Source organism: Jaculus jaculus, chromosome 8 (genome assembly GCF_020740685.1).
Source record: "Jaculus jaculus isolate mJacJac1 chromosome 8, mJacJac1.mat.Y.cur, whole genome shotgun sequence".
NCBI classification, from domain to species: domain Eukaryota; kingdom Metazoa; phylum Chordata; class Mammalia; order Rodentia; family Dipodidae; genus Jaculus; species Jaculus jaculus.
This window is the reverse complement of record NC_059109.1, coordinates 71,151,224-71,174,661: the sequence shown is the minus strand read 5'-3', so window position 1 is coordinate 71,174,661 and position 23,438 is coordinate 71,151,224. Positions and strand designations below refer to the sequence as shown.

At 40.5% G+C, this 23,438-nt stretch overlaps 1 protein-coding gene and 1 pseudogene across 3 annotated transcripts in view; one reads left to right on the top strand and one right to left on the bottom strand.

Annotated features, from left to right (window-relative positions):
* The window catches only part of LOC101603359 (probable ribonuclease 11), a 66,111-nt gene that overhangs the window by 24,654 nt on the left and 18,019 nt on the right, over nt 1–23,438 (top strand). The gene's annotated exons all lie outside the window — the stretch shown is intronic.
* On the bottom strand, nt 19,385–21,332 carry LOC101603650 (annotated as a pseudogene).

The following is a 23,438-nucleotide window of genomic DNA, read 5'->3' as shown; positions in this document are numbered from 1 at the left end:
AGAGAATGTTCCATGGGCTGCTGAGAAGAATGTGTAGTCTGTGGATTTGGGGTGGAAAGTTCTGTAGATGTTCATCACGTCTAAGTGATCTATGGTTTTGTTGAGCTCTCTTACTTCCCTCTTGAGTTTCTGTTTGGATGATCTGTCTATTACTGATAATGGTGTATTGAAGTCCCCAGCTATGATGGTGTTAGTGGTCATTTCTGTTTTATTGTCAAGTAGGTTTTGTTTTATGAACTGTGGTGTCCCTGTGTTTGGTGCATACAGATTTATGATTGTAATATCCTCTTGATGGATCATTCCCTTGACAAGTAGGAAGTAGCCTTCTTTGTCTTTTTTGATTATTGTTGGTTTGAAGTCTATTTTATCTGATATTATTATAGCTACACCTGCTTGTTTCTTATTCCCATTTGCTTGGTATATTGTCTTCCACTCCTTTACCCTGAGGAGATGTCTGTCTTTTTGTGGTGACGTGGGTTTCTTGAAGGCAATAGATTGAGGGGTCTAATTTTTTGATCCATCCTCTTAGCTTGTGTCTCTTGATAGGTGAATTAAGGCCATTAATATTTAGGGTAATGACTGTGAGATTTGATTTGATCCCTGCCATATTGTGGTGGTAGATGTGTTTTGGTGTTTTCATGGGCTTTGAAGTTTTTTGTGCCTACTCTGGGTTTGGTTGTTGTGATCTGCTTCTTGTAGGCATTTGAGTTTGGTTATTTGTTTCTTCTCTGTGGAGAATTTCCTGACATACTCTCTGTAGGTTTGGTTTTGTGTTCATATAATTGTAAAGGTGAGTTTTGTCATGGAAGGTTTTTCTTTCACCATCCATTATGAGGGATACTTTTGCTGGGTAAAGTAGTTTGGGTTGGAATCCATAGGTTCTTAGACTTTGGAGAGTTTCACTCCAGGCCCTCCTAGCTTTCAGGGTTTCCATTGAAAAGTCTGAAGTAATTCTGATGGGGTTACCTTTGAAAGTGGTGCGCTGTTTTTCCCTAGCTGCTTTTAGGATTTTCTCTTTGGTATCAATGTTTAGAGTCTTAATGATAGTATGTCTTTGAGAGTTTCTGCTTTGGTCCAGTCTGTTTGTAGTTTTGTTGGCATCTTGTATCTTGATGGGCCTTTCTTTTAAGAGACTTGGGAAGATTTTTTTTTTAAATTATTTTGTTAAATAAGTTTCCATGCCTTTGGTCTGAAATTCTTCTCCTGCTGGTATTCCAATGATTCTGATCTTAGGATGTTTAAGTGTATCCCACATTTCCCTCATGTTCTGTTCACAGGAACTTTTGAACTTACTGAAGTTTTTGAACTCTCGAACTGTTTCTTCCATCTTGTCTTCCAGATCAGAGTTTTTATCCTCCACTTCGCTGACTCTATTCTTGAGAGCCTCTAGAGAGTTTTGGACTTGCTCAATTAAGGTTGCATTTTCTACTTTTCTATGTATCATTTCCATTGCTCTGTAAAGCTCCATTTTCATATCATTTTCTGATTTTTTTTGATGATTCTTGGAATTCATCCTTGCATTTCTTTATGTCCTCATTTAGAATGGCCAGCTGATTTTTAAGGTCCTCTTTTTTTTTCACTCTCCCTCATATCCTTTAATTCTCTTTGAAGTCCTTCCAATGTCTTATCAATTTGTTCTAGCTTAGTTATGGTAGCATCCACATGATTGTCGGTCCTTTGTTGCTTTCCTGCAAGTTCTATCAGTAGGTTGGTCAGGGTTGCATTGCTCATAGCTTCAATTTGATGTTCTGATCCTGATTGTTCTTCTATGTTTTGGTTAGATGTATTATTCATTGTAGGACTAGGTGATCTAACTGGGTTTTCTTGCATTTGATTTTTCATGTTATTTCTTTTGCACTGTGGTCTGCCCATGACAGTGTATGGGCACATAGGTGGGTGGATCAGCATGTGCTCTAGTGCAATGGGAATCTGAGGCAGCCTGGGGCAGTTGCCAAGCAGCCTGGGCTTTGGCTCCCACTTGCCAGAGCCACCTATCTACTGCCTGACAAGGGCGCCAAAGTTGCCTGAATTCTCAAGTGGTGATACACCAAATCTGCCTGTGTTTGAGTTTGGAGGGGCACTGAGGTACCAAGGCCTGAAGCAGCCCAAACTCTGGTTGGGAACACTGGGACCCGGAAACAATCTTTGCTCCCCCGTCTCAGGAGAATGGGGGCTGGCCGGGAAGGCACCTGAACTGGAGCAAGCCAGAGACACAGTCTGGGTTTGTGTGGCAGTTTCTGTGGGACTATACTCACTGAATGTGCAGTGGCAGGAGCAATAATGTGGGCAAATGTGCAGAGCAGTTTAAGCTTCCGCAGGGCAGCAGGCTCATGGCCGGGCGCAGCAGTGGGGAGCAGCAGCGGGGTGCAGGACAGGGCACGACGGTGGTGTGAGGGACTGTGGGGGGCGTGGGAAGGGGCACAAGACCGTGCGCAGGATGGCAGTGGGGTGCAGGACAGGGTGCAGGATGGCAATGGGGCACAGGACAGGATACGGGATGGCTGCAGGACATGGAACAGGGCACAGGACGATGCACAGGACCAGTGGGGCACAGGATGGGATGCAGGGCGGTGGCCGGATGGGGTGCAGGACTGTGCGCAGGAGGGCAACGGGGCATGGGATGGGACGGAAGGCAGCGGGGCATGGGACAAGGCACAGGATAGTGGCGGGGCGCCATGGGACGGTGCACGGGACAGTGACAGAGCGCGGGATAGGGTGTGGCATGGCGGGAGGGCTCAGCAGCTATTTGGTGAAATGGGTGGTCTACCCACCCGCAAGGGGATCTGCGATTCCCTGATTTCTCCGCTTCTGAGCCCTCCACTGACAAGAAGACCCAGAAAACCCTTAATTTCTTCCCTTTTCTTCCCCTGGATTTGCAGGGCAGCTAGGCAGTTGCCATCTTGGCCGGAAGTCAATGCTTATTTCATAAAAGGAGTAGAGGAGGAAATCCTGGTCTCAGATTATGCAAAACAGTTTGAGAAAAATTGGTTTCAGTTCTTCAATGAATGTTTGATAGATTCAGCTGAGAAGACATCTGGTCCTGACTTTTCTTTTTGGGGAGGTTTTTGATTTCCTTTCCAATCTCCATGGATGTGATATATTTGCTTAGGAGATTAATCTGTTCTCAGTTTAGTTTAGGTAAGTGGTATGTGTCTAGTAATTCATCCCTTTCTTCCAGGTGATTGAATTTTGTGGAGTAGAGGTTTTGGTAGTATGTCCTGATGAGTTTTCCAATTTCATTGATGTTTATTGTGTTCTCTCCCTTTTCATTGCTGATATTGTTAATTTGAGACTTCTCTTTTTTTCCCCTTGATCAAATTGGCCAGAGGTTTGTCAATTTTGTTTATTTTTTTTTTAATGAATTAGCTTTTTGTTTAATTGATTTCTGAATTGTTTCTTAGTTTCCAAATCATTAATTTCTGCTCTAATCTTGATTATTTTTTTTTTTCCATCTGGAGCCGGTTGGGTTGGATGCTTCTTGTTTTTCCAGTGCTTTTAGGGGGACAAACAGGTTATCACTTTGGGATCTCTCTGTCATTGTAATGAAGGTATTTAGGGCTGTGAATTTTCCCCTTAAGACTGCCTTCATTGTGTCCCATAAGTTTTGGTAAGTTATATTTTTATTATCATTCAACTCTAGGAATTTTACAGATTCTTTTTTGATTACCCATGACCCATTCATTGTTTAAAAGCATGTTGTTTAGTCTCCAGGAGCAGGTGGAGTTCTTGATGTGTCTCTTGCTGTTAATTTCTAGCTTTATTTATTTATTTAACAGAAAGAGTGAGAGAGACAGAGAGAGAGAGAGAGAGAGAGAGAGAGAGAGAGAATGAATGAATGTGTGTGCCAGGGCCTCCAGCCACTGCCAACCTACTCCAGACATGTATGCCCTCTTGTGCATCTGGCTAATGTGCATCCTGGAGACTTGAGCCTGGGTCCTTTGGCTTTGCAGGCAAATGGCTTAAATGCTAAGCCATACCCCCCCCCCCCCAGCCCTAATTTCTAGCTTAAAAGAATTTTGATCTCACACGATGTAGGGAGTAACTGCAATTTTCTTTGACTTTATGGAGGCACACTTTATGGCCTCATATATGACCAATTTTGGAGAAGGTTCCATGAGCTGCTGAGAAGAATGTGTCTTCTGTAGAGCTGGAGTGGAAAGTTCTGTATATATCCATTAGGTTTAGTTGAGTTATGATGTTTTGAGATATATTACTTCCTTGTTGGTTTTCTGCTTGAATGACCTACTTATTGATGAGAGTGGAGTGTTGAAGTCTCCAACTATGAAGGTGTTAGTGTTTATTTCTGTTTTATTGTCAAGTATGTTTTGTTTTATAAACTGTGGTGCACCTCTGTTTGGCTTGATGAGTAAGAAGTGGCCTTCTTTGTCTTTTTTTGATTACTCTTGGTTTGAAGTCTATTTTTATCAGATATTAATATAGCAACACTTGCTTGTTTATTATTTCCATTTGCTTGGAATATCATTTTCCAACTGAGGAGGTGTCTATCTTTCGTGGCGAGGTGGGTTTCTTGAAGACAGCAGATAGAAGGGTTTTTTGATCTACCTCAATAACCTGAGTCTTTTGATGGGTGAGTTAAGTTCATTATTATTTATTACTGTGAGGTTTGAATTAATTGCTGCTATGATGAGGTATTTTATGGGGTTTGGTGCTTTTTTCTGTTTTATACTATTTTGAGCTTGGTCTGTTTTGGTTATTGTGATCTTGTTGGCTCTTGAGATTGGTTGTATGACTCTTCTGTGTGGAGCATTCCCTCAAGTATTCTCTGTAGGTTTGGCTTTGTGTTCATATAGAGTTGACTTTTTTTCATGGAAAGTTTTTTTTTTTTTTCCACCATGTATTATGAGTGATACTTTTGCTGGGTAGAATAGTATAGGTTGGAAGCCATAGGTTTTTGGACTTTGAAGTGTTCCATTCCAGGTCCTTCTAGCTTTCAGGGTTTCCACTGAGAAATCTGATGTAATTCTGATGGGATTTCCTTTGTTTGTTGTGAGTTGTTTCTCCCTTGCTGCTTTTAACACTCTGTATTTGTTCTAATTGTAGAGAGTTTTAACTATGATGTGTTTTGGAGAGTTTTTTCTTTGATCCTATCTGGTGTTTTGTGGGCTTCTTGTATCTGGGTGGGTATCTCTTTTGAAAGATTTGGAAAATTTTTGTCAATAATTTTGTTGAATCTATTCTCCATGCCTCTGGCATGGATTTCCTACCCTTCTGACATACCCATGGTCTAAATGTTTGGTTGTTTTAGGGTATCCCACAGTTCCCTTTTATTCTGTTCCCTTGATTTTTTTGAACTTAGCAAAGTTTTTATCCTCCTGATCAGTTTCTTTTGTCTTGTCTTCCAAATCAGAGGTTCTGTCTTCCACATGAGTAACTTTGTTGGTTGGGGGGGTGGTTCTAGAGAGGTTTTTATAAGTTCTATTTGAGTTTTGTTTTCCGTTTTTATTTTGCATTATGTCCATCTCTTCTTTGAGGTGTGCTTTCAGTTTGAGTTCTTATTTTATTAATGCTTCCTGAAATTCATTCTTGCAATTGATCAAGTCTTCATTAAGCTTTATCAACTGGTTATTGAGATCTTCTATTTCTTGACTCACCTTCAATTTTTAAAAATATTTTTATTTTTATTTATTGATTTGAGAGCAACAGACACAGAGAGAAAGAGGCAGAGAGAGAGAGATAATGGCTCCACCAGGTCCTCCTGCCACTGCAGACAAACTCAAGATGTGTGTGCCCCCTTGTGCATCTGGCTAACATGGGTCCTGGGGAATAGAGCCTCGAACCAGGGTCCTTAGGCTTCACAGGCAAGTGCTTAATTGCTAAGCCATCTCTCCAGCACAGACACCTTCAATTTATTCATATCTGTTTGGAGGGTTCAAATGTTTTCTTCCATCAACTTAAGCCTACTGTCCAAAAGCTGAATACTCCAGGAGACGATTCTATTCAATTTCATTGATATGATTGTTGGTTCTTTGATTGCTTGCTTTTAGTTACATGATTTTTTTTGATCAGGGTCTCATTGGTTGTGTTTTCATTTGGGGAATGGATTTCTGTATGATTTCATTCGGGGCTTTCATTGTAGAACTGGTCATCTTTTGTGGAGATCCCTCAGTTTTTTCACTTTCATTGCCTTTTTTCCACACAGACCAGCACAGGAAACCCAGACCAGGGCACTGCAGTAGCTGGGAGACAAGGGTCTGGCCTACTCACTTGACACTGCTGTGCCAGGCAGCACACAAACTGGTGCAGAGAACCCAGACCATGGAGCTGGGAGGAGCCAGAAAACAGGGGTCTGACCTTTCCACACTGCCTTGCCCACCTGCACACCATCCACACAGGCAGCCAAGAGCAGGGTGCTTGGAGGAGCAAGGAGACAGGGTCCAGCCCACTCATTTCACACGACCATGCCCACCCACACACTATATGAACAGGGAATCCAGACCAGGGTGCTGGGAGGAGCCAGGAAACAGTGGTCTGGCCTACTTACTCCATACCACCACGCCCACCTGCACATTGTCCACTCAGAATACTCAGACCAGGGCACTGGGGGGAGCCAGGAGACAAGCATCTGACCTATTCACCACACCACCATGCCTGTCTGCGCATAGACCATGTATTGAACTCAGACCAGTTGTTATTTGATTTCTTATTAAGCATTTTCAGGTCTTTGTATATTCTACTTTTTGATACTCTGTCCGGTGTATACCTCACAAAGATATTCTCCTATTCTATAGGCTGGCTTTTCATTCAATTTGCTATACAAAACTTTTCAATTTCATGAGGTCCCATTTCTTTATTATTGACCTTAGTTCCTATTTCTGAGGGACTACAATCCTATTCAGAAAGTCCGTATGTATACCTGTATCATGTCTGTTTCCCCTACTTTCCCTCTAGCAGTTTCAATCTTTCAGGTCTTATGGTAAGGTCTTTGATATATTTGTAGTTCATTCTTGTGCATGAAGAGAGAGAAGGATCTACTTTTAGTATTCTACATAGAAATATCCAGTTTCCCCAGCTCAATTGTTTTCTTCTATGATTTTGTTGAAAACACCTACTGTGCCTTTGGAGTGAAATTCTTCTCCCTCTACTGTACTCTGAGTTCTTATGTTTGATATTTTCATAGTGTCCTGAATATCTTGAAATTCCTATTAATACTTTCCTATTAGTTTGTCTTTCTCTTTGTTGGGCTGTATTAGATCTGCCACCTGGTTTTCTAGTTTATATATTCTGTCTTCTCCTTCATCCATTCTACTGGTGAGATTTTCTATAGAGTTTTATATTTCACTAACTGTGTTCTTCATTGCTAGTAATTCTGACTGGTTTTTCTTTTATTATTTCTATTTCCTTATTTATGTCTAGTATTGACCTCTTTATTTTACTAAATTGGTGTCCTGTGTCTTCTTTAATTCCTTCAATTTCCTCTTTCACACCTTTGATTTCCTCTTTGACTTCTTTGAGCATATTTATAATCATTCTTTTGGAATCTTTCTCAGGCATTTCCTCTAACTCATTCTCATTGGAGGTCATTTCTGATGCATTAATACTTTTTGGTGGATTTATATTGCCTTGGGTTTGGTGTTTCTTGTGTTATAATGTATATTTTTACATCTTGGATTAAATTTAAGGCTTGGATTTTCTGGTTAACTGCAGTATTATTAGATGTATCAGTCAAGCTGATGTTATATATCTTCAGGGTAGGAGTTTAAGGTGCTAGGTGTGGCTCTCAAGACTCTCAGAGTATCTATAGAAGTGACCCTAGGTGTTGGGTTTGCCTGATATGAGAGTATTCAGGTAGGCTGAGTGAAACAAAATACAGGCAGATTCTAAAATTTAACTAAACATTGTATACTTTCAATGAAAAACAGCATAGAGTATTTATGCAAGAGTAGATAGTATGACAACCAGATCCCCTAACAATATCACTGTCCCTTAGGGTGTGTGGTGCCCCACACCCTTAATCCTGTAAACAAGGAGGTTAAGGTTTCTGGTCTGTTGAGGGATCCAAATCAGCTTGTGACCAAGTGAGACCCTTCCCTAATGTACAACAGAAGTGGAAGCAAAGCCACTATAAATCAAGAAGCAACAGATAACAAATCCAAAATATAGCTTATTTAAGAATGGCAAATCTGGGCTGGAGAGATGGCTTAGTGGTTAAGCACTTGCCTGTGAAGCCTAAGGACCCCGGTTCAAGGCTCGGTTCCCCAGGTCCCACGTTAGCCAGATGCACAAGGAGGAGTACGTGTCTGGAGTTCGTTTGCAGAGGCTGGAAGCCCTGGTGTGCCCATTATCTCTCTATCCCTCTATCTGTCTTTCTCTCTGTGTCTGTCGCTCTCAAATAAATAAATAAAAATTAAAAAAAAAAGAATGGCAAATCTGACCATCCATAAAATTTAACATATAATTTATCCTGATATGGAAGGTGCAATTAACACTTCCAGTTCAGGCCTATATATATCAGGCTTATTTGATGGGTACTGAGTTGATGTAATCCCAGTTACCTTTTGGGATGATTTTGGTCTGTTATGTTGCACTCCTGCTTGGGTCCCTCTTTGGTGCACTGTGGGTTCAAGTAGGCTGGCTGGGTTGTTGGATCACTGCTCTGGTAGCTGGTGCTGGGTGCTGTGATCTCCCTTCCCCTGGTCTCTGGTGCTTGCTGGTGCTTGAGCTGGTGGGGGGGGGAGGGGAGGCTGCCAACAGTGGCTCTATTTCTTCTGCTGGTCCATGTGATCCTCTACCTCATGATCTTCTCTGTTGTTCTCTGCAGTTCTCCATGTCTCTTGAGTTTGCGAAGAGCTCTGGTGTGAGTGAAAAATACCCTCACCTGACTTTTCCTGCAGCTAAATCCAGGCCTTGCAGCTGTGGCCCCACAGACCTAGTGCCACTGTTGCTGGAGCCACTTCTGCCTTCCTATGTGGGCTTTGGATGCTCTGGATCTCTCCTACTTCTCTGCTGCCATTGGTAATTTCTGACACACCTCACTTTTTAGTAGAAGACCTTGGCACCCTCTACAGACCACAAATCTCAGCCTCCCAGTTGACAGGATTAAGGGTGTGGGGCAACATATATCCTTATGGACTTTGACTTTGTTAGAGGATCTGTTTGTCATAATACATACTCTTGCATAAATACTCTGTGCTGTTTTTCATTGAATGTGTATATTGTTTGGTTAAATTTTAGAATTTGCTGGTATTTTGTTCCACACAGCCTACTCAAGTACTCTCATAGCAGGCAAACCCAACACCTGAGAGTGTTAAGAGCCACACCTAGCATCTTAAGCTCCTACCCTGAAGATATATAACATCAGCTTGATTGATACATCTAATAATATTACAAATAATTAGAAAACCCAAGTATTAAATTAATCCAAGATGTAAAAATCTTTATATTATAATAAACACAAAAACTAAGACAATATAAATCAACCAAAAATTACAAATCAATCAGAAATTACCTCCAGTGAGACTGATTTATAGGAAATGCCTGAGAAAGATTTCAAGAGAATGATTACAAATATGTTCGAGGAAATCAAAGGAATCAAAGAAGACACAGGAAACCAATTTAATGAAATAAGAAGGTCAATGTACAACATAAATAAAGAAATAGAAATGATAAAGAAAAATCAGTCAGAAATACTTGCAATGAAAAACAGAGGAAGTAAAATAAAAAACTACGTAGAAAGTCTCACCAGTAAAATTGATGAAAGAGAGAACAGACTATCTAAACCAGAAGACCTGGTGGCATAAATAATACAGTCCATCAAAGAAAGACAAGCTAATAGGAAAGTATGAATTGGAATTTAAAGATATTTGGGACACTATGAAAAGATCAAACATAATAATTCAGGGTATAGTAGAAGGAGAGGAATTTCATTACAAAGGCATAGTAGGTGTTTTCAACAAAATCAGAGAAGATAACTTCCCCCAAACAGACAAAACCTGGTAAGAACAACTCCTCACCATATTATAATTAAAGTATCAAACACACAAAGCAAACATAGTATATTGAAAGCAGTTATAGAGAAAAATAAAGTCATATGCAAAGGCAAGCCCATCAGGATCACAGCAGATTACTCAACACAAAGTTTAAAAGCCAGAAGGGCTTGGAATGATGTATTCTAAGTTCTGAAAGATAATGACTGCCAACCAAGGTTACTTTATCCTTCAAAGCTATCCATTCAAATAGATGGAGAAATAAGGACATTCCACAACAAAAACAGGCTAAAGGAATATTTGAAGACAAAACCAGCTCTATGGAAAATACTTGAAAGGATCCTCCATGCTGCAGAGAAAGAAAAGCACACATAAAAGGAACCTGGAAAAAAAAAAAAAAACATACTCAAATACTAGTTAATACAAGACAGAAAAGGTAAAACTGGGAGAACTACAAAACAAGGAAAATGGCAAAAATTAATACACACCTTTCAATGATAACTCTTTTTAAAAGTATTTTATTTATTTGATAGAAAGTAAGAGAGAGAGAGAGAGAACGGGTATGCCAGGGCCTCCAGCCACTGCACATGCACTCCAGACACATGCACCCTCTTGTGCATCTGGCTATTGTGGGTCCTGGGGAACTGAACCTGGGTCCTTTAGCTTTTCAGGCAAATGACTAACTGCTTAGCCATCTCTCCAGCCCTCAATAAAACTCTTAATACCACTGGCCTCAATGCCCCAACCAAAAGACACAGGTTGGAAGACTGGGTTAATAAGCAGGATCCAGCTGTGCATGGCAGTGCATGCCTTTAATCCCAGCACTTGAAGGCAGAGGTAGGAGGACCACTATGAGTTTGAGGCCACTCTGAGACTACAGAGTGAATTCCAGGTCAGCCTGGGTTAGAGTGAGACCCTACATTGAAAAAACAAAAACAAAGCAAAAACAGCAGGATTCTTCAATTTGTTGCCTCCAAGAAACTCATATTTCTTCAAAGGATGGACACTATCTTAGGTTGAAATGTTGGAAAACAGTGTTTCAAGCAAATGGGCCTAGAAAACAAGCAGGGATTGCTATCCTAGTATCTGACAAGGTAGACTACAGACCAACATTAGTTAGGAAAGATAAGGAAAGTCACTTTATATTGATTAAAAGAACACTCCAAGAGGAGGACATTATAACCCTTAACATATATGCACCTAATGTGGGGGCTCCCAATTTCATCAAACAAACTCTACTAGAACTAAGGTCACAGGTTACACCAAACACAGTTATAGTGGGTGACTTCAAAATCCCATTCTCATCAATTGACAGGTCATCCAGAAAAACAACAACAACAACAACAACAACAACAACAAAAAACAACACAGAGATGCATCTGAATTAAATGAGGCCATAGAACAAATGGACCTAATAGATATCTACAGGACATTTCATCCAAACGCTGCAGAATACACATTCTTTTCAGTAGCACAAAGAACATTCTGTCAAATGGATTATATTAGGATATAATATGTTAGGATACAAAGCAAATTGTAACAAATACAGGAAAATTGACATAATTCCTTGCACTCTATCTGATCACAATTGGATCAAATTACAAATCAATAGCAAGAAAAGCTATAGAGCATACAAAAAATCATGGCAGCTAAACAATCACTACCAAATGATGTGTCATTGAAGAAATCAAGAAGGAAATAAAAAAATTTATAGAATCAAACAATAATGAGAATACACACACCAAAACCTTTGGGACACAATGGAAGCAGTCCTAAGAGGGAATTTTAGAGCTTCAAGTGCCTATATTAAGAAATTAGAAAGGTCACAAGTAAACAACTTAATGTTTCACCTTAAGGCCTTGGAAAAAGAAGAACAAGGCAAACCAAAAATCAGTAGACAGGAATAAATAATAAAGATTAGGGGAGAAATTAATGACATAAAAACAAACAAAAAAAATCCAAAGAATCAATGAAACAAAGAGTTGGTTCTTTGAAATAATAAACAAGATTGATAAACCCCTAGAAAATCTGACCAAAAGAAGGAGAGAAGAGACACAAATTAATAAAATTAGAGATGAAAAACACACCATCACAACACATACCAGAGAAATTTTTAAAAAATCATAGGAACTTACTATAAGAACATATGTGCCATTAAGTTTGACAATCTGAAAGAAATGGATATTTCCCTTGATTTATATGACCTACCAAAATTAAATCAAGGTAAGATTAACCACTTAAATACAACTGAAACAAGTATGGAGATCCAAGCAGTTATTAAAGAAATCCCTCAACTAAAAATGTCCAAGCCCAGATAAGTTCACTGGTGAATTTTACCAGACCTTCATAGAAAAACTAACACAAGTACTTCTCAAACTTTCCATAAAATAGAAAATGAAGGGATCCTACCAAACTCCTTCTTGAAGCCAGCATCACCCTGATACCAAAACCAAACACAGATCAAAAAAGAACAGAAAAAAAGAAAAGGAAAGAAAACTACAGACCAATCTTCCTCATGAACATAGATGCAAAAATTTTCAACGAAATATTGGCACACAGAATGCAAGAATATATCAGGAAGATCATTCACCCCAACCAAGTTGGCTTTATCCCAGAGATACAGGGATGGTTTAACATATCCAAATGCAATAAGTGTAATACATTATATAAATGTACTGAGGAACAAAAATCACATGATATTCTCATTAGATACAGAAAAAAAATTGACAAAACTCAGCATCCCTTCATGGTAAAAATCCTGTAGAAACTAGGACTAGAAGGAACATATCTCAACATAATAATGGCTATATATGACAAACCTACAGCCAACATAATACTAAATGGGAAAAAACTTAAAGATTTTCCCCTAAAATAAGGAAAAAGGCAAAGGTGCCCACCGTTCCCACTTTTATTTAATGCAGTACTGGAAGTCTTAGCCATAGCAATAAGGCAAGAGACACATAAAAGGGATACAAATTGGAAAGGAAAGATCTTTTGGAGATGATATGATTCTATACAAAAACAACCCTAAGGACTCTACCAGCTGACAAACACTTTAGCCATGTAGCAGGATGCAAAATAAACACACAGAAATTAGTAGCCTTCCTATATGCTAACAACAAAAACTCAGAAGATTAAATCAGACAATCACTTCCATTCACAACTACATAAAAATAAATAAATAAAGTTCCTTGGAATAAACCTAACCAAGGAAGTAAAGGATCTCTACAATGACAACTTTAAAACACTCAAGCAAGAAATAGACACTAGGAAATGGAAAGACATCCCTTGTTCATGGATTGGAAGAATCAATATTGTGAAAATGGCAATCTTTTTATTTTATTTTATTTAAAATTTTTTTAATTAACAACTTCCATGATTATAAAAAATATCCTATGGTGAGCTGGAGAGATGGCTTAGCAGCTAAGCGCTTGCCTGTGAAGCCTAAGGACCCCAGTTCAAGGTTTGATTCCCCAGGACCCACGTTAGCCAGATGCACAACGGGGTGCACGCATCTGGAATTCGTTTGCAGTAGCTGGAAGGCCTGGCACGCCCATTCTCTCTCTTCTCTCTCTCTCTCTCTTACTCTCTCTCCCTCTTTCTCTCTCTGTCTGTTGCTCTCCAATAAATAAACAAAATTTAAAAATATATCCTATGGTAATACCCTCACTCCCCCCACTTTCCCGTTTGAAACTCCGTTCTCCCCATCTCAAGCAGTGTCTTTTATTTTGATGTCATGATCTTTTACTCCTATTATGATGGTCTTGTGTAGGTAGTGTCAGGCACTGTGAAGTCATTGGATATCCTGGCCATTTTGTGTCTGGTGGAGCACGTTGTAAGGAGTCCTACCCTTCCTTTGGAACCACCTCTTCCACAATGGACCCTGAGCCTAGGAGGGTGTGATGGAGATATTGTAGTACTGAGAACTCTTGTCACTTCTTTCCAGCACCATGATGCCTTCTGAGTCATCCCAAGGTCACTGCCATCTGAAAAGAGAAGATTCTCTACCTAAAGTGAGAGTAGCATTGATATAAGGGTATGAACATTAAGAGAAGGGCTTACTGGGCAGTTTGATAAGCACAGTATATACATTTATCCAGAAAGCAGCAGATATTACACCCCTAGGGCTCATGACTACCCTTGTTTTAAGTTTTCAGTATCAGTGATGTATTCCTTCCCATGGAGCAGGCCTCCAGTCCAATTAGAGGGTTGTTGGTTTCCACCATGACAGACATGCCACTATTGCATCGGTTGGCTCATTTGGCTTGGCTGGCCAAATATAAGTCTTGCAGTGTCCACTGTTGAGTATCTTCACTGGTGTTTTCTCTTTCTCCCATTGTACTGCATGAAGAATGGCTTCTTCCAGCTTTCTGTCAGCTGGTCTACATGGAGGTTCTCAGTTCAGTTCCAGCAGGATTTCTCAGTGGCCTTGCAGCCCAAGTATGTGGAGTCTTCAGCAATAGGGTCTTGCCATCAATTCCTGGTGGGAAACCAAGGGCCTCGGCAATGGCCTATAATGTTTTGGGGGCATCAGGGACCTCCCTGGCCAACAACTCACTGGAAGTTATTGAAAATGGCAATCTTACCAAAATCAATCTACACATTTAATGCAATCCCTATCATAATTCCAATGGCATTCTTCATGGAAATGAAAAAAACAATCCTAAAATTCATGTGGAAGCACAAAAAACCTTAAATATCTAAAATAAATTTGAGCAACAAACATGAAGCTGGTGCTATCACCATACCTGATTTTATCCTATATTACATACCCATAGTAACACAAACAGCATGGTACTGGCACAAAACAAACATATAGATCAATGGAACAGAATAGAGAACCCAGATGTAAGTATGGGTAGCTAAAGCCACCTGATCATCAACAAAAATGCCAACAATATTCATTGGAAAAAGCCTCTTTTGCAAATGGTGCTGCAAAAACTGGATATGCATCTATAGAAGGATGAAAATAGATACTTATCTCCCCCCATGCACAAGAATTAAGTTCAAATGGGTCAAAGACCTTAACATCAGACCTGAAACTCTGAAACTGTCAGAGGAAAAAGTAGGGAAGCCCTTCAACATATTAGTCTTGGCAAAGACTTTTTGAATATCATGCCAATTGCTCAGGAAATAAAACCATGGGTTAACTGCTGGGACTTCATGGAATTACAAACCTTTTGTACAGCAAAAGACACTGTGAATATAGCAAAGGGGCAACATTTAGCTTGGGACAAAATCTTTGCCAGCTATACATCTGATAGAGAATTAATGTCCAAAATATACAAATAACTCAAAAAACTAAATAATAAGAAATCAAACAACCAATTTAAAAATGGGCTATGGAACTAAATAGAGAATTCTCAAAAGAAGAAACACAGATGGCATTTAACATCTGAAAAATATTCTATTTCCCAAGCCACCAGGAAGCAGATTAAAACTATGTTCTGATTCCTTCTCACTCCTATCAGAATTGCTACCATCATGAAAACAAATGACCATAAATGCTGGCAAGGATGCAGAAAAAGAATCCTTCTTCACCATTGGTAGGAACGCAATCTGGTCCATCCATTGAGGAAATCAATGTGGAGTTCATGAGACAGCTATAAATAGATTTACCATATGACCCAGCTAAACCACTGCAAGGCATATATCCTAAGGACTTGTCTCACTACCTTACAGATGCTTGATCAACCATGTTTATTGTTGCTCTATTCACAATAGCTAGGAAATGGAACCAGTTTATATGTCCCTCAACTGACAAGAGGATAATGAAGAAGTGGCACATTTATACAATGGAGTTCTATGCAGCAGTAAAGAAAAATGAAATTTGCAGGAATATGGATGGATCTGGAAAGTACTATACTTAGTGAGGTAACCCAGACCCAGAATGTCAAACATCACATCTTCTCTTTCATATGTGAATCCTAGCTACAAGTTATAGGACTTCTGTGTTAGTAGGAATAAAACTCAGTAGCAGAGGCCAATAAGGTAGAAAGGGGATATAAAGGGAATAGGAAGGGAGGGAGGAGGCACTTAATAGAATGTTATTGTGTATGTAAATGAAACAGATTAATGGGAGTGAAAAGGCCTAAGTGGGTCAGGGGAAGAGATTGAGTAAATACAAGGTAGAGGGAGGGCCAATCAAAATCTAAGAGTATATAAGTAAGTCATATGGAAACCTACTTTTTTGGACAGTGGAACACTCAGAAGTCATAGATGGTTATTAGAAATTTTTTAGTGCCAGGGATGGGATGCCTTCCAGTAACTTCTTGGCTAGGAAATCCCTGATGCCCCCAAAACATTACAGGCCATTGGCAAAGTTCTTGGCTCCCCACCACAGTAGATGGTAAAACCCTATTGCTGAAGACTCCACATACTTGGGCTGTAAGGTCACTGAGAAATCCTTCTGGAGCTGAGCTGAAAACCTTATTCATGTAGATCAGCTGACAGAAAGCTGGAAAAGCAGTGCTGCATGCAGTTCAATGGGAAAGACAGAAATCACCAATGGAGATCTTCAACAGTGGACACTGCAAGCTTTAAATTTGGCCAGCCAGGACAAATGAGCCAGCAGGTGCAATAGTGGCACATCTGTTATGGGGAAACCAGGCGCTCTCTAATTGGCCTGGATGGTCACTCCATGGGAGGGAATACATCCCTGATACTGAAAACCAACAACAGGGGTAGTCATGAGACCTAGGGGTGTAATGTCTGCTGGTGTCTGGATAAATGTATATATTATGCTGTCTAAACTGTCCAGTAAGCACTTCACCTAATGTTTATACCAATATATTAATGCTACTCTCTTATTTGGTTAGAGAAGCTTCTCTTTTCAGGTGGCAGTGACGTTGGGATGACTTAGAAGGCACCATGGTGCTGAGAAGTGACAGAGGAGTGCTCAGCACTGAAATATCTCTATCACACCTTCCAAGGCTCAGGGTCCATTGCTGAAGAGGTGGAAGAAAGTGTGTAAGAACCAAAGAAGGGTAGGACTCCTTTACAACATGCTCCTTCAGACACAGAATGGCCTAGTTGTCCATTACCTCACAGTGCCTGACACTACTTACAAACAAGACCATCATAATAGGAGGAAAAGGTGATTACATCAAAGTAAAAGAGAGACTGATTGAGAGCAGAACGGGGTATGATGAAGAGTGGAGTTTCAAAGGGAGAGAATTACCATAGGTTATTGTCTACAATTACAGACATTGTTAATTTTAAAAGTTTTTAAAAAGTACCTCAAAGCTTGTGTTAGGGAGTCTTAGAAGGAACACACATAGCATCCACCTTGTGCTTCCCCATGGAAGGGAGTTAAGAGGGAAAATGGTGGGGGCTTAAGGAAGAATGCCAGACGGGAAATATTCAGATGAGAAATGAGTACTAAATAGAATTATACCCATGGTCACCCTGAGTTTAGATTAACTGTACATGTAACAGGCATAGGGTTAGTGAAAGCCCCCAAGTGGTACATTTAGAGTGTAAGGAAACTATGGACATGGCAGATTCAGAGACCAGAGGAAAATGACATGTAATTAAATAAAGAGAAAAGTTACCCCATGCTATAAAGCAGAGGCAAACAGAAAAATCACCCAGACCAAGAGGTAGTATTCTGCTCCTCACCCCCCACTAGCTATGCTGGGTGAGAGGGGAGACACTCCTGTGTATCCAAGAAGAGATGAGAGGGTTGATTGAATGTATCCTTTCTGCAGATTCAATTATGTGAAAGGGAGACTCCATTGGTTTGTAGATTTATTTTTTTTTTTGGAAAACAATATATTAATTTATTTCCAAGAGGAAAAAAAACACATGCACAGAAAACATCATCAAAAACAAGATGGATACAGTAGTTTGAGGGCATGCCCACAAGCTAGCAGAAACTCACTAGCTCAAATATTACACCTTTCTGATAGTAAAGGATTTAAGACATAGAAGAGATGACCAGTAGTGGACATGTAAACATCTTCTATTCTAGAGAAATTTCTCATTCTATGTGAGAAAGAGCCAGTGGAAACATTTCTACTCATAGCCCACCATTTAAATAACAAATTGAAATAAGGTTCAGATTTCAGCCTTGGCCTTCTTTATTTTGACTTTTTGGAGGTAGAGTCTCACTCTAGCCCAGGCCAACCTGGCACTCACCCAGGCTGGCCTTGAACTCTTGGGGATCCTCCTACCTCTGCCTCCCAAGTGCTGGGATTAAGGGCGTGCGGCACCACACCCAGCTTTGTTTTTCTCAGTAGCAGGAATAAGAAAATTTTACATCAGTCATTCCCTTTAAAGATGATTAACATTCAGCAGGTGCGATTGTAGAAAATGTATTAAATTGTGTTAATTAAGTCATGTGCAGTAATTGTTTCTCTCATTAGAATAAGTAGTTAGGAATGCAGTGGATTACAGGAGCACGAACACTCACTCCCCATTTTTCTGAGAACAAGACTTCTCTCAATACAGACACTGAGCCCATCCTTAAGTCTACCTTTTCTGGGGTGCTAAATATGCCTTTATTTACCTTCTCTCAAGTAACCCACCTGAGGAAACAAGCTGAGAAGCCAAATTCCAAGAGAATTTGTTTCTTAATGGCCACGAACATTTTCAAGACTTGTCACTCCATCTACAAAGCTGGAGTATTCATATAAACCTCGGAAGCGGACTGAACCAGGTTGGCTAGGGAGGAGCTGGCAGAACGCGCACCGACCTGGGTGCTGTTTCCTTCTCCCTGTCCTTTGAATAGTGTCTGACTTCACTGTTGGTATAGTTACCGGTCTCCACAGCCTGATGCCACAATGTCCACCATGCCTAGGAGAGTGGGAAGTGTGGCCATTGTGTAAGACTGTCAGAGCAGCCTTCCCAACGCTGCCATCACTGCCAGAAGTTTTACAGTTAAAAAGTCCATCACATTTTTCCTCTTGTCCTAGTACATGTCTAGAGGGTCATAGACACTCAAGAAGCTTTTTATTTACTTACTTATTTTTATTTTGAGGTAGGGTCTCACTCTAGGCCATGCTGATCTAGAATACACAATGTAGTCTCAGGCTGGCCTCGAACTCACAGCGATCCTACCTCTGCCTCCTAAGTGCTAGGATTAAAGGCATGTGCCACCACAAGCAGCTCAAGAGGTTTTTGTTGAATGCAGGCTGATGGACTGAATGAATGAGTGAATGACAGGTGCGTGACACAGGTGTCCAATCAAAATCTCTTGAAAATCCAGGCATTCCTGTCAGTACCACACATTGTCAAGCTGCCCGGAGAAGGTCATGGTGTCATCAAAAGCTGTGCCAGGGGCTAGAGAGATGACTTAGCAGTTACGGCGCTCGCTGGTTTGTAGATTTGAAGGGGCAAGCTCCAGGGCTAGCCACCTGGGTAGTGAAAGTTGTGGAGTGCCAGCAGAGGGTGCTGTAGCTGAGTCTTTTTTTTTTTTTTATAGTAAGAATATAATCCATTTAAGTTACCAGAAATATACTTCTTGAAGCTTCCATTTGTTACGAGAAATAGCCCCATTCTGTGGCATTAAGTGGAAAGAGGGGCATCAGTTTCAGTAAAAACAGTTTAGCACAACAAGAAATAGTTCAACTTTGGTCCACTTATCTGTTAGCTCAAGGACAAGTCACACAGCAAAATGTAAATTTAAAAATATATTCCTGCTACTTCATTCTAAAACTGGCATAGCTGTTCTGTCTTTCTCTGCTTTCTCAGCTTGGGAATATATTCTTTGTTTGGTCTCCAATCTCTCAGCACCTTCTTGATCATCTGTGGCAGCCTCAGCAGCATCTGTCTGGCTAGGCTCTCTCTCCTCTTGGGCCATGATTTCAGGGGTCATGTGATCCAGGTCTGCTTCTAGAAGCTCAGTTTGTACTTCAACAGGCATCTGATTTACCCGTTCAACATGCAGCTCCTCCACACGTACTTCAGTCTGAATTCAACCCACTTCGAGATAACTCACTTGGACCTGCTCTGGAAGCTCATTCGTATGTGAGTGGCGTACTTGGCTGTCCTGGAGCAGATCTGGATGAACTTGTTCTACAGTCACTTGTGCTGAGTCCACCTGGACCTGTAGCAATGGTAACACGTGCACCTTCCCAACCTGTTCTATGATAGTCATCGACGTCACTGGCTCTGTCTGCACACGCGTTTCTACCGAAAGGACTTCTTCAGTCACCAGACGCTCTGAAATATTGTGAGCGTCACTAAGATGCCTCCTTAGTTCATTTCCTTGCATAAACCACAAGTCACAAAGAGTACAATGGTTGGGTTTATCTCCAGTGTGTATTATCAAGTGATCTTTGAACTGGTCCCAGCTGTTAAACACACTGTTACAGACCTGACACTCATAAAGCTTCTTCCTTCCCTTTTTTGCACCCACTCCAGTCTGGCATGCAGTGAGGTGACATTTGAGAGTGCTATTTCTAGCAAATCATTCATGACAGTTTGAACATTCAAAAGGTTTTTCACCTGTATGTTTTCGAAAATGCTCTTTAAAATGTCCAAAATGATCAAACTGTTTCTCACAGTACTGACATATGTGAATTTTTTTCCCAGTTCTTTGCTTCTTACTGACTCCACCTTCTTCAAGGTGGTAACAATTTAGGTGTTGTTTCCATGCACTCTCACGAAGATACCTTTTATTGCATATTTCACACTTGAAACTCTCAGTGGAGTGTGATTTCATGTGTTCCTGTTTGCTTATGGGGTCAGATGCACAGCCATCTTCTTTAATCTGCCCTTTCCTATCACCTTGACAGTACTTGCTGGTAATATCTGCCAACAGCACTAGAGCAGAGTCGTCAGAGGAACCTGTGCTCTGTCTGTACTTTATGGACTGCTCAGCAGAAGCCACCTCATCTAACGTCTCCTTCATCTTCCACCTCAATGGTGCCTTCGGCAATCTCCACCTCAATCTCAACAGGCTCTGATTCTGCAGATGGCAACGACTCAGTAATAACATTAGATGTTTCTGCAATCTTTCTTTTTTTTGCCTCATTTTTTTCCGGTGGTATTTTCCTCCAATGGAGCTGAGTTTTCTTTGTTTCTGACTTCAAGGGCTTTGATAGCTTCTAGCATTTGTAGGAACTCTGCTGCTTTCCACACATCATTGGCTTCTTCTTCTCCTTGTATCATTAATTTTGCTGTGTATGTGAACTCTATTAAATGACGAAAGGCCATTTTACTAACACCTTCTATCTCAACCAAGGGTTCTTGAGTAAACTCCTGAAAAAATTTGTAGAAGAACTTACTGCAAGCAGCCAAAACAGCCTTGTGGGCCTTAAAATGGTGTCCGTCGACAATCAGGGTGATGTCGGTAAACCGGTCCTGCTCCCGCTGCTCATTCAATTGGTCCAGAATCATCTTGTGATGTTCAGGAAACTCCTGAAGGCATTCCATCGTTTCTTCAGCCTCCCATGTCGCGTCAGGGAAGGAGGAGCGGCCGGGCATGCGCGTGCGTCACCGTCGGGCCCCGCCAGGCGCGCACGCCGCGGCAGAGCCTTGTAGCTGAGTCTTGATCAGACACAAGTTCCAGTCCTGCCAAGAGTTCCATTTGTTGAAAGGCTAGGTTGCATTGGTTCTCTCTGGGCCTCTTTCTAACTGAAACTGCCTGAAGAGTCTAGCTTTCTCCTATTTCTCGTTCAATAGTACCTTCTGGCACTATGAAAGGTAGCCAGCAGGGAGAATGCCTCTAGTTCAGCTACAGCTTGATTTCTCAGTGTCCTAAAACTAAAGGATTCTGCACCTTCAGCAATAGGGTCTTACTATCTAGTGCTGATGAGTCACCAAGAACAGTAGATTAGCCTCTATTGTTTTGGGACTCTCAATGCCCTTCCTGACCAACACTCACTGGGAGGTATCCCACTCCTGGCACTAGATTTTTCCAGTAACAATCTATGGATTCTGGAAGCATCATTATTCACCCCTTCAGGATATATCTGCCCAAACTTACTTGTTTTTTCCAGATTTTTTTGATGCAATCATGAATGGAATTTTCTCCACCAATTTCAAGCAGCATGTTTTTTTTTTTAATTTTTTTATTTATTTTATAGCCAGAAAGAGAGAGAACGGTAGTGCTAGGGCCTTCAGTCACTGCAAACGAACTCCAGACACATGCATCACCTTGTACATCTGGCTTATGTGGGTCCTGGGGAATCGAAACTGGGACCTTTGGTTTTGCAGGCAAGTGCCTTAACCACTAAGCCATCTCTCCAGTCCAAATAGCATGTTTGTTTTGGTATGTAGAAAAGATACTGGTTTCTGTGTGCTAGTTTTATATCTTGCCACTTTGCTGAAAGCATTTATCAGTCCTAACAGTTTTTTTTTGTGGAGTCTTTAAGGTTCCTTATGTATAAAATCATAACACCCTCAAATAAAAATAATTTGACTTTTTCCTTTGCTACTTGTATCTTTTTTAGCTTCTTATCTTATTGCTCTAAGACGTTCAGTACTATATTGAAACTACAATCTCTGTGCTACAATGTGCTGTCCTGTGGAGGAGGGGACATTCTGCAATGTTGTGTGGTGATATTTTCACAGAGATCAGATTGTCCTTTGTTTTCTCCTTCAAGTTCTTCTACTCTTTCAAGGATGGTGTGTAAGGGAGGGGAGCCCCTCCTTGAAGCTTCCACTGCTCTGGCTGGTCCTGAGAGAGCAGAGCAGTTGTATGGTAGGACAACTTCCTGACGGCTGGCCAAACCACTCCATCTTGACTAGAACAGCTCCTTCTTACTTCTCTGTGGGGATCTCACACTGGGCTTAATAAACTTAATAATAAATTCATTTGTGTATTTTGCCTCTTGCCCCAAAGACAATATTGTGTATGATCACTTCATATTCCTGGTTTAATCAGTGAAGTTGCCATTCTCCCTGGAAGTCCTTCTTTTTCATTTTTGAGACAAAGTCTCACATGTAGTCCAGGCTGCCCTTCAATTTGAGATTTTCATACCTCAGTCTCCTGAGTGCTGGCATTATACCATGCCCAGCATGAGATGTATTGTTTGAGTCTTTTCTCCAAAGTTTCTCTTGTTACTAGATCACTTTTTAAAAATTCCACAATCATTTTTTATATGAGCTATAAAGAAACAGTTATGTACAGAGGAGACTTTGGAGTGCTGTCTACAAGTGAGGGTACTAGAAGTGTAGCTTTATGGCAGAATATACTTGCCTAGAATGCTTGAGGCTCTAAGTTCAATCCTTGGGAGGTAGGAGAGACAGCACAAGGCTTAGAGAGAGGATTTCAGAGAAAAATGTAGTAAAATTAAGTCCATTTTTTTTCCCATTCCTGTGTCAACTTTGCAAGGAGGTGATAACAAGACATTTTTTTCTGTTGTCTCAATATCTCAAGCCAATATGCTTTCATTGAGCTCTGCTATAGTAATTTTCCATGTCTATTTCCCAATATATCATACTTACATGGCCCCTAAATTCATCTACATATTAGAATCACTTGGAGATCTTTTAGCATGCTGCAACCCAGGTCATACCCAAAATCAAGTAAAAATATGTCTCAAA